Genomic DNA, 12,297 nt, shown 5'->3' on the forward strand with positions numbered 1-12,297 from the left:
GAGTCAACAACAAGAAGAGGAGAGGAGACACCGAATGCAAGAGGAGATGGATAGAACGGGTAGAGAGGAGTCATCTAGGAGGGCGCAAGATACAAGGAAGGAGAAGGAGAAAGTAGTAGAATTAGGAAGCAAAAAGAAAGAGAAGAAGAAGGAGAAGAAGCACCATCGCAAAGAAGAGGAAGATAGCAGTAGTTCAGAAGATGATTATGGAAAATTCAAGATGCCCCAACCCGCCAAGTATAAGGGAGAGAGAGATGGGTTGGTTCTGAAGAAATGGATCGCAGAGGTGGATAGGTACTTAAAATATTCAAGAATCACCGAAGACAGGAAGGCGAAAGTGGCAGCCATTTACTTGGAGGAGGACACTACTAGTTGGTACCTGTTAGAATAGGAGCAGGGCCACACAATCTATTCGTGGGAAGAACTCGAGGAAGAACTGAAGGACTACTTTATTCCAAAGCTGGAGAAATTCAAAGTGAGAGATGAATGGAGGAACCTCAAGCAAGCACAGGGAAAGATGAAAGAATATGTCAGCAAGTATAGGCAAATCATGCTGCAGCTACCAAACATGGATACCGACACTAAGCTACATGGATTTTTGTTTGGAATGCAAGAATGGGCTAGAAGAGATGTGGAGAGACAGGAACCAACAAGCTTAGCAGAAGCCATGAGAATGGCCGAACGACTGGTGGACCTGGAAGGCAGAAGAACAGCACAAGGGAATCAAAACAGGTTCAACAACAACTTCAACAACACCTTCAACAACAGCAACTCCTGGAACCAAAGGCCCAATGCTCCTAGAGGGGCATTCATAGATACAAGGAGTCAAAACACCACTAACACCACGGCCGTATCCCAAACCGTATTAGTCCCAAGAGGAGCAGCAGGGAGATGGGGAAACAATCACTATAGGCCAACCCCTAGCACATCATATGGGCCCACAGGATCAAACACATCATGGTGGAGACCCCCAGGCCCTTCCACTGGCATCAGATGCTTCAAATGCGGGGGTCCACACTACCAAAACAGATGCCCAATAGAAGACATAGCTTCATCGAGTGGATCAAGGGTGAATGCAGCGTGTGCATATGGAGGAGAAGAACCACAACCACCGCGTATCCAGGAAATTCCAAATGGGAGTGAAGAGAGCATGGACCACCCAAGGGTAGGGTCAGTTAGTGCCCGACCCCAATGCATGGCAGCCAGAGTAGCGGCAGTCCACCATCTATACATCAAAGGTCGAGTGGGCGAAGGAAACCAACCAATCATGGTGGACACAGGAGCAACCCACAACTTCATGACACCACAATGTGCAGCAAAGCATGGATTGAAACTATCCAAAGCCCCAAAAGGATTAACAGTAACATTCGCACAAGGAGAAGCCAAGGAAGTAAAACAAGTCTTTGCAGTCCAAGTGGAAGCCGACAAGTGGAAAGCTAAACTCAACTTCTTAGTAATCCCCATGGATGATTTTGAAGTGATATTAGGCTTAGAATTCTATGACAAGTATGTCATTGCAATGTTTGGTAAGGGTGTGAATGAAATGATGCTAGATATGCAAGGAGAAGGCGTCAGAGTACCTTGCGAAAGAATGCAGCTACCTGGTAGGACCCCAATCAAGGTACAAATGAAGGAGAACAAGCCAGGAGTATCATGCCAAACAGTAAAACCAGCTGCAAACCAACCAAAGGGCCAGACCCAAAAAGCACCGGTCCAAGGGACCGTCATCAGGCCATGTATCATGACATGCAGTGCAAAGCAAGTCGAGAAATCAGTCAAACAAGGAGATATGGTCTATCTGTGTATGATCTGACCAATAGAAGAAGAAGAAGATGGCAAGAAACCCAAACAACAGAAGAGGAACACAGAAGTGGCAGAAATACTTGAAGAATTCAAAGATGTAATGCCAGTCGAACTACCCAAAGGTTTGCCACCCAGACGAGATGTGGATCACAAGATTGAGTTGATTCCAGGGTCTTCTCCACCGGCCCGAGCTCCCTATCGCATGAACCACACTGAGCTCATGGAATTGAAGAAGCAACTACATGAACTAGAAGAACAAGGATTCATCCGCCCTAGCAAATCCCCCTTTGGTGCTCCAGTGTTGTTTGTAAAGAAGAAGGATGGGGGACTTAGACTCTGTGTAGATTATAGGGCTCTTAACAAAATCACCATAAAAAACAAATATCCTATGCCCCTAGTGGAAGACCTGTTAGATAGACTGCATGGGGCCAAGCACTTTAATCAGATTGACCTTAGATCAGGATACCACCAAATCCGCATAGCCAAAGAAGATATCCCAAAGACAGCCTTCCGCACCCGATATGGTAGTTTTGAGTGGTTAGTATTAGGGTTTGGCCTAAGCAATGGGCCAGGCACATTTTGTGGCCTCATGGATGGAATTTTTAGACCGGAGATAGATATCTTTGTCATTATCTATATAGATGACCTCCTAGTCTACAGCAAGACCTTAGAAGAGCACAAGCAACACTTACGCCAAGTTTTTGAGAAATTGCGGCAACATCAGTTATACGCCAAGCCGAAAAAATGTGAATTCGCAGTGAAAGAATTGGAGTTTCTAGGCTTTATTGTAGGAGCAGATGGAATCAAAGTGGACCCTAAGAAAGTGGAAGCTGTCCAAAAATGGCCTGTACTGAAAACTGTAAGAGAAGTGCGGGAGTTCCTAGGCTTCACAGTATTTTGTCGAAGATTCATCAAAGATTACAGCCTCATCACTGCCCCCCTCTCCCACCTCACCAAAGAAGACCACTTGTTTACATGGGGGAATGCGCAACAGGAAGCCTTTGAGCAGATGAAGAAGTGCATGAGCCAAACTCCCGTCCTAAGGGTACCGAACTTCACCAAATCCTTTGAAATCTCTACAGATGCATCTGACTATGGCATAGGGGGTGTACTGGTCCAAGAGGGGCACCCCATTGCATATGAGTCAAAGAAATTTACTGATGCTGAAACAAGGTGGAGCACACATGAGAAGGAAATGTTAGCAGTCATCCACTGCCTTAGAAAATGGAAGCACTATGTTCAAGACAAGCATACAATAGTCTTCACCGACAATATCTCCCTCAAATACTTCCAATCCCAACCCAAGTTATCAGCAAAGCAAGCCCATTGGCTAGACTTCCTAGCCGAATTTGACCTAGAAATTAAGCACAAGCCTGGCTCTACTAACAAAATAGCAGATGCCTTGAGCCGAAAAGCTGACCTGAAAGCTGTCAGTGTTGTCAGCAGCAACTTCATAGAACTTGTCAAAGAGGCCCTAGAACAAGATCAAGACATGCACAAGATAATCAAAGATGTGGAAGCAGAGAAGACCCCCCATGGAATGTACACTTTAGAAGAGGGTATTCTATTTTTAGGCAAAAGATTGTATATCCCCAACAATGTGGAATTAAAGAAACTCATCCTACATGAGATACATGACGGCAAGATTGGAGGCCACAAAGGGCAAAGCAAAACCTTGGAGGCCCTTAGGAAGTAGTTCTTTTGGCCGAACATGAAGGAAGAAGTGATAGACTACATCAAAACTTGCCCCACTTGCCAAATGGTCAAAGCACCCAGATCAAGACCAGCCGGACTACTACAACCATTACCAGTACCCAACCGCCCATGGGATGTCATCAGCATGGACTTCATTGTGGAACTACCGGAATCCCATGGGTACACAATCATCTTTGTAGTGGTGGACTATTTTTCCAAACAGGCCCACTTCATCCCGGCCAAACCACCACTGAATGCCAAGGAGGTAGCACGCCTCTTCTTCACACGTATTCAAATTGCATGGCTTACCACTGGCCATTGTATCAGATAGAGATGGAAGATTCATGAGCGACATGTGGAAGGAACTCTTCAAGACTCTGAAAACCCAACTAAGATTCTCATCATCCTTCCACCCGGAGACAGATGGACAGACAGAACGAGTCAACCAAGGCATCGAAGATTACCTCCGCAGCTATGCTAGAGTGGATCAGAAAGATTGGGCCTTGTACCTTGATGTCTTGGAATTTCACTATAATAGCTCCATCCACTCGGCTACAGGGTACACTCCCTTTGAGTTAGCTACAAGAAAAGAAGTCATCACACCACTGGCCTTAGCATCCGGAGTGGCCAAAGCGGAGGATCAAGATGCAGAAGAATTCTTAAAGAAATGGAGAGATCGCAATGCAGCAGCTAAGCAAAGTCTCAAGCGGAGCAAGATAACAATGACAGAGCAAGCAAACAAGAAAAGAAAGGCTGTACTATTCGCCAAAGGAGACATGGTCCTAGTGAGCTCTAAGAATATGTCACTTTCCAAAAACATGACCCCAAAGTTCAATCACCGCTACTATGGACCCTACCGAATCACTCAAGTGCTGAACGAAGTCACTTACAAACTGGACCTGCCAGACAGTGTTTGTGTTCATAATGCATTTCATGCTCGTCTTTTGTGCAGGTTCTATCCCGACAACCAATGGGGACGGCGCGTACCAATGCTCCATTCCAATGGTCCCTTCGAAGTAGAAGCATTCCTCCGATGCCGGGAACAAAGAGGCTTCCCCGAATACCTCACCAAGTGGCACAGGTGTCCACTCAAGGAGGCCACTTGGATCTCAGAAGCAGAGGCCCGTGAACGTGGAAAGGATGCCTTCGCCCTTTGGCTCGAGGAGAACCCCCCTGCTCCTTCTACCGACGCTTGAGCCGACTCAACACTCCAACAAATAATGCGGCTCTCAATCATAGACCTCGAATGTGCCTCCACTCCTCAAATGTAATCGAGTCGAGGGTGGACTCACATGGTAGCAATCATCACAAATAAATCCATCAAAAAAGGAAAAAAGCCCCAATGTCTTAGTGCGGCAGACACTGGCCAGTCTGATAGTATAGACTGTGTTAAGACCCCTGTTGAGAATCAGCAATCACACTCAAACAGCCTCTTTGTATGGAATCTCAGGGTCAAGGATATGCAGGCTAACTTATCCCATATGCACAATGGTGCCTACTGCAGTTTCCTACTTTCCTATAAAGCATTGTACTTGCTTCCTTTCTTAATGCAATGATAGTACTCTTTTCATTTCAGTAAAGTGTCAATGTCATTGTCCACATACACAAGATTGTGTTTATGAGTCCAAGTCTCAATCTTGGAACCTAATTCACTTGTGTAACAAACAGTGTCCTTTCCATCATGAGTCTACACTTCTTTTTCCATCCTCCATAGCTTCCGTTTTTGCCATGCTCTAGATCCCGCATTTCTCACATGGTATCAGAGCCCAGCTGGGCATGGCATTGCTTTTCTAGCCTCTCTTGATTCCTTTCAACCTCAGTCTAGCTCAATGACAACTCATGACTTCATCTCCCAACTCTACTCTCACTGAAGCTTCCATGGCAGCCATAGCCAGCAGCACCCTGTCAGATTGAGTTGCTTATATCTCACTCCACAGGTCAAATCTCTTGGAGCTTCCTTCTGGAAAAGTATTCCCCAACTCACAAAGCTTCCCTGTATCACATCAATCCAGGACATTGGACCATCTGGAGCTCAGCATTGTGAAAATCCTCAATCTCTGCTCTGTGTCTGCCATAGCCAGACAGGACCTACCTTACTTGGAGCTTCCATAACTCTTCAACCAGGCCATTTCAGCCCACGATTTCTTCTAGGGAGTTGTTCCTCTGCTCAAGGCGCTTCATCCTGGCACAACAAATAACCACATTGGCAAGCTACAGCTCTGGCATTGCACAAATTTGACGTCGCTGCCCCAGACTGCGCCGATTCTGTTCGTGCCCCTTGCGTGCTGCATACTGTCCACGATTTTGACGATTATGATAGGGCTTTGGTAGCCCATGAAATCAGCTTCCTAGGCATATAAAAATTTTTGAAAATGATCCACTGTAGCTCCTGCAATTAGCAAAAAACCAGGCCCCTGTCTCAGAAACCCTAATTCCACCATAGCCAAAGCTTCAAAATTCTGACATTTTTCATTGTTTCTCTCACTGAAGTTATCAATAGTGATTTTAATCACTGAGCAATACTCTCTGAAGTTCATTAAAGTACTGTCACTCAGATCTGAAGGCATCAGCATCAAATCAAGAAGGGGAAGATCACTTGGATTTTAAAAGAGTAAAAGACTTTTGCAGATCTGGTATTCATTGACACTCAGTTAGTGTTTTTTAGCACGTGTCTCTCAACCAATTCTTCTGTTGCTCAAATCTAATAAGTCTGAAGTTGATTTGCTACTGTTCCCGTAAATCTAACATGGGCAAAGACTCTCCAAATGCTCGATTCAAAGGAGTCGGGTTTCACACCTGGCAAACCCGCATCAAGCTCATCTTGATGAAAAAGGGTCTCTGGGCCATCACAAATGGCAAAGAGGAGAAACCTCGGGACGCGGACCTTGCAACTACTTGGCAAAAGAATGATGACAGAGCTCGGGCCATTATCAAACTGGAGCTAGACGACAGTTATATCCACCATGTGGATAACTGTGAGACCTCACAGGATACATGGAAAAGACTTGACACCCTGTTCGGTGCACAATCTAAATCATCAAAGTATGGTCTCCTAATTGAATTCTTCAGGCTTGAAATGAAGTCCAGCACATCACTTGCCACACATCTTAATTACATGGAAGGACTCCTAACCCAACTTGCAGGAATCAACATTAAAATGGATGAAGATGTTTGCATCGGTGTTCTACTTAAGAGCTTGCCTCCTTAATATAATAATGTATCAACAACTTTAATCAACATGCCAAATCCTGAACTTGTTGATATCCAGGCATCACTGTTAAAAGAAGAAAAGAAGCTAAAAACTAAAGAAGAACCAAATACCTCTAGAGATGAGCATGCATTATATGTTGGCAATAGGTACAAAGGCAAGAAGGATCAGCTCTTCTGTGACTTCTGCAAAAGGACCGGACACACCGAGAAGTTCTGCCACGCAAGAAAGAGATCCCAAAAGGCCTATCTAGTCACAGTCAAAGAAGAAGAAGAAAATGGAGCAAAGGAAGAAGATGATGAAGATGAAGACCACCAGGATCGGAAGGACAAGACCCATCAATCCTTGTACTCTCATAATTCTGATAGACTGTTTTAAAAGCTTTCTACTTCCTTGCCCTAATGCTTCCTGCCATAAGCTTTGTAAACTCCTTATGTAACTTGGCATTACAGTCCCTGTACACTTTGTGAGGCCCCTGTTACAGCCTCTGGATGTCCACCATGTTTATGGTACCCACACTTAGCTTTTTTGTGACAACCTCTGGTGTTTTGCCATGTCTGTGGTATGCCCACACTTTGCAAGTGGTTCTCATTACAGCCTCTACACACTTTGTGCCTTTTCTAGTTGTGATTGAGGAGGGGTGTTGAGAATCAGCAATCACACTCAAACAGCCTCTTTGTATGGAATCTCAGGGTCAAGGATATGCAGGCTAACTTATCCCATATGCACATTGGGACTTCTATAAAGAGTTCCGCAAGGGCGTCAAAGGCGGATTTTGCTGCGAGCTCATTCTCGGCTCTGATTTTTGCTTTCTCTCTCCTCATGTACCTCTGGACTCATTCTAATGCTTGCCTCTTTATTGCGTCATTCATCAGGGGGTTGACTCCACTATGTTGTTAGTGCTCCACAGAGGGTTAACAGAAGGCTTCAGTCTCTAGAGGACTTGTCTTGCCAACATTTCTTCTACTTCTTCCTTTCCAACATCTTTGAATTCTGCTTTCATGCCACTACACAGAGGAAGGTATTCGGTTCTGAAGGTGTCAAAATGCATACGTCTAAGCATTGTGGTGGTGCCATCATCATAGTAATGCCAGCTTCTGATGGTTTCAATAGTGTATGTTGTAAAGAACACTCTGTCTACCAACTTCCAGTGGGTTGCTAATTGAACAAATAGAAGATTATTAGTGCACCAAGCATCCCACGTATCTTGCTGTTGAGCATCCACGAACAAATTCCAACTCTTTTCCTTCTTGTCCTTGTGAACCTCTACAGACCAAGACTCCTGAAGCTTCTTCACAATCTCCCACTTGATGATGTCTGGAAACTTCTCAATGAATGCCAAATCTTCCATGGATGGTCATTCTCTATGTTTCTTCTCTTTAGTTTGTCTCCAAACAGTTTTCGACCAAGATGCAAGTTTATGCTGCTTCAACAGGAAGAGGAAACTGTCCACCACATAGAGCATGCATCATGATGGTGATGTGTTTCCGCCATTGTGGGATGAACTTCTTGTGGAAAGTGGCTTTGATTATGAAAAATTCCAACTCTTCAGTGGAAGAAGAAACTTTACAAACATCCATTGAATTCTTCTCTTCTTGGCAATGTCATTTCCTTCATTTTCAGCCTCTTCTGGTGCTTGTTGATGGCAAGTTTCCCCGGCTGCGCACCAAAAACATGGAGCCCCAAGAGGAACACCAAGGAAAAGGGAATTATCTTGCAAGAAAATCTATCTTGTAACATCAAAAAGCTTTTTTATTATGTTTCATATGATCACAATGAAGAAAAGAACACCAGGCACAACAAATCTTCATGCAGCATCATGTAGATCTCCCACGGATTTGATAGAATCAACCATATTCTTCAATATCTTCACAAAATCCATCAATGGAACAAAGAAAGCAAAGGAATACACCATCTTTGAATGGAAATACATCACATAGTATTCATCTTCAATATCTTCATAGTCCTCTCTCTTAATCTCTCACATACAATCACTCTGTTTTAGTAGAATTGGCTATCTCTGACTCTCTCTCTCTCTCCATCAATAATACATCATATCCTCACTACAATCTCTCATAAATCACTCTCAATAATCCTTCTTAGGTCGTGGATACCCCTCCCAAGAGGTATGTCTGATATGAAGAGTCACCAGAGCCACTACAGTGTCCTTTCATAGCTCACTACTATCACTTCACTCCAGTCTTCACTTGAGTCTTCAGCAGCTACTTCTTTCACTTCTTTCAGCTCTTTTGCACTTGTATTCACCTCTTTCCAAGGCTAGAAAACTTTCCCAAGCTACACTCTCATCCAACAGAACACATACAGAAGCATACAGAACAGTCACAGAATAGTACCAAAACAGCTACAGTACAGAACAGAACAGAGACAGAAGCTCTACAGAAGACCTACAGAAGGTTACAGAAGGTCATCAAAACCACATAACTCATACTCAAACCATTCAAAACTCTCAAAAACTATTCAATAAGCTTTCACAATATTCAAAATTGCGGCGACGCTGGTGGTTCGCCACCGGTGACGTTGTGAGAAGTTCATTAAGCCTTATCATTTAGAGGAAGGAGAAGTCGTAACAAGGTTTCTGTAGGTGAACCTGCAGAAGGATCATTGACACACATCCGTGAGAACAATGCGAACCCTAGAATGTCCATGAGGGATCGCGCTCAGAGGCACGGTCGGCATCCTCTCTCCCCTCATCGGAGTTGGGCGACAGTGGGGGAGGCTATGCTTCGGGGTCGTCCCGCGACCGTGCGGGTGGAGGAGGAAGGAGGGATGCCTTTGACCTCTCTCCCTTGCTCGGGGTGATCCCCCTCCGTCGTGCTCGTTTGGGCACGCCGCTGCCTTGATAAACCCTTTGCCCCTCCTCGCACGCGGGGGTGGCAAGAGGAACTTGATAAACCTTGTCTTGTCTAAGATTCCTCCCCTCAGGAGGATCGAAACACAAAACACAACGACTCTCAGCAACGGATATCTTGGCTCTTTCAATGATGAAGAACGCAGTGAAATGCGATAGGTAGGGTGAATTGTAGAATTTGGTGAATCATCGAGTCTTTGAACGCAACTTGCACCTGCGGCTCGTCCAAGGGCATGCCTGCTTGAGCATCCCTAACTCCCCCACACCCTCTCCCCTTCTTCGGGGGAGAGGGTGGAATTGGTCGTCCGCGCTCCGACGTGATGCCTCGGTTGGCTGAAATGTACCGGCAGCACCGTGCGGTGACGTTGCTCCGCAAGGGTGGTTCGTCTCCTCGTCGAGGTGGCAGCCATTTGCGGGTGCCTCTTCCCGGGTGCACCTGTCGGATCAAGCTCTTCGGAGCCGGGGCTTGCCCTCGGCGACCCGAAACACAACTCGGACCTCAAATTAGGCAAGGCTACGTGCTGAGTTTAAGCATATCACTAAGCCGAGGAAAAGAAACTAACCAGGATTTCCCTAGTAGCTGCAAGCGAACCAGAAAGAGCCCAGCTTGGAAATCGCACGGCTTTGCCATGCGAATTGTAGTTTGGAGAGGCGTCCTCTGCAGCGGACCGAGGCCAAGTCCCCCTGGAAAGGGGCGTCAGAGAGGGTGAGAGCCCCGTCGAGCTCGGACCCTGTCGCTCCACGAGTCGGACTGTTTGGGAATGCAGCCCTAAGTGCGTGGTAAATTCCATCCAAGGCTAAATATGGGCAAGAGATCGATAACAAACAAGTACCTCAAGGGAAAGATGAAAAGGACTTTGAAAAGAGAGTTGAAAAGTGCTTGAAATTGCTGGGAGGGAAGCGAATGGAGGCCGCGGGTGCGCCCCGATCGGATGCAGAACGGTGTGAACTCGTCTGCCGCTCGACGCAGGGCGCTGGTTAGCATGGGCCGGTGCGGCAGAACAAGAGCAGGCTTTAGATGGCTCGCCGATGCCATCCCGTCGGCCGAGGAACGAAGCGTGCACCACTTGTGGCGGGCTCTACACCTGCACAATCGGGACGCTGGTGCTCTGGGCTTTCCATCCGACCCGTCTTGAAACATGGACCAAGGAGTCTAACATGTACGCGAGCTGGTGGGTGGCAAACCCACGGAGGCACAAGGAACCTGACAGGTGGGATTCCCTTCACGGGGTGCACCATCGATCAACCATGATCTTCTGTGAAAGGTTTGAGTGGGAGCGTACCTGCTGGGACCCAAAAGATGGTGAACTATGCCTGAGCAGGGCAAAGCCAGAGGAAACTCTGGTGGAGGCTCGTAGCGATACTGACGTGCAAATCGTTTGTCAAACTTGGGTATAGGGGCGAAAGACTAATCGAACCATCTAGTAGCTGGTTCCCTCCGAAGTTTCCCTCAGGATAGCTGGAGCTCCTCGTAGTTTTATCAGGTAAAGCGAATGATTAGAGGCATCGGGGTTGAAACACCCTCGACCTATTCTCAAACTTTAAATAGGTAAGCGGTCGAGGTTGCTCTGTTGAACCCCAGCGTGCAATGCGAGCTCCAAGTGGGCCATTTTTGGTAAGAAAACTTGGCAATGCAGGATGAACTGAAAGCCGATTACGGTGCCGAACTGCGCGCTAACCTAGATCCCACAAAGGGTGTTGATTGATTAAGACAGCAGGACGGTGGTCATGGAAGTCAAAATCCGCTAAGGAGTGTGTAACAACTCACCTGCCGAATCAACTAGCCCCGAAAATGGATGGCGTTGAAGCGCGCGACCTATACCCGGCCATCGGGGCGAGTGCGAGGCCCCGATGAGTAGGAGGGCGTGGGGGTTGTGGCGCAGCTCTGGGCGCGAGCCCGAGTGAAACGGCCCCCAGTGCAGATCTTGGTGGTAGTAGCAAATATTCAAATGAGAACTTTGAAGATCGAAGTGGAGAAAGGTTTCATGTGAACAGCAATTGGACATGGGTTAGTCGATCCTAAGAGATGGGGCAGTCCTATGTCAAGGGCGCAATGCGCGCCGCTCATCGAAAGGGAATCGGGTTAATATTCCCAAACCGAGACGTGGCGGTGGGCGGCAATCTGACCAAATCCGGAGATGCCGGTGGGGGCCCTGGGAAGAGTTCTCTTTTCCTTTTAACAACCCGCCCACCCTGAAATCGGATCACCCGGAGATACGGTCCAGCAGCGGCTAGTAAAGCACCGCACGTCTCGCGGTGTCCGGTGCGCCCCCAGCGGCCCGTGAAAATCTGGAGGAGCGAATGTCGATCACGCCCGGTCATACTCATTGGAGACCCAAGAAAACCATACTCCCAGGAACAGAATCAGAACAAAATCTATGTTGAGAATAATCTCCCGCTCATGGAATGGAGTAGAAAGCAACCAAAAATCTGAATCTAAATCCTCTTCCTCTCCATCCTCAATGCTCTCCATATTGAATTAAACAAACCACACAAGCCACACAGAGAGAGAAAAAAGAGACTTCTTTTTTAATACACGAATCATTCCGGGTCTGCCTGCGAGAGAGAGAAGGGGTGTGTATGGAAAGAAACACACCCAATCATCCCCCACATCCACCCTTTCGTATGACAATTTATTAAACTAACATGTAATTTTTTTTGTTTACATTGCCCTTTACCACTATTTCTTTACGGCCTTCAAAGTTATGGCTTTCTTTATGAA

The 12,297-nt window shown here is 46.5% G+C and overlaps 1 non-coding gene and 1 pseudogene across 1 annotated transcript; both read left to right on the forward strand.

The window, feature by feature from the left end:
* Positions 1–9,673: 9,673 nt before the first annotated feature.
* LOC148029610 (5.8S ribosomal RNA) lies at positions 9,674–9,826 on the forward strand. The gene has a single exon (XR_015692526.1). It is a non-coding gene; the product is annotated as a 5.8S ribosomal RNA (ribosomal RNA).
* Positions 9,827–10,092: 266 nt separating this feature from the next.
* LOC148029611 (25S ribosomal RNA) lies at positions 10,093–11,946 on the forward strand (annotated as a pseudogene).
* Positions 11,947–12,297: the final 351 nt, after the last annotated feature.

The sequence above is a fragment of the Lygodium microphyllum genome, chromosome 11, assembly GCF_053477565.2.
Source record: "Lygodium microphyllum isolate KBCC chromosome 11, Lygodium_microphyllum_v1.1.10, whole genome shotgun sequence".
Lineage (NCBI taxonomy): Eukaryota > Viridiplantae > Streptophyta > Polypodiopsida > Schizaeales > Lygodiaceae > Lygodium > Lygodium microphyllum.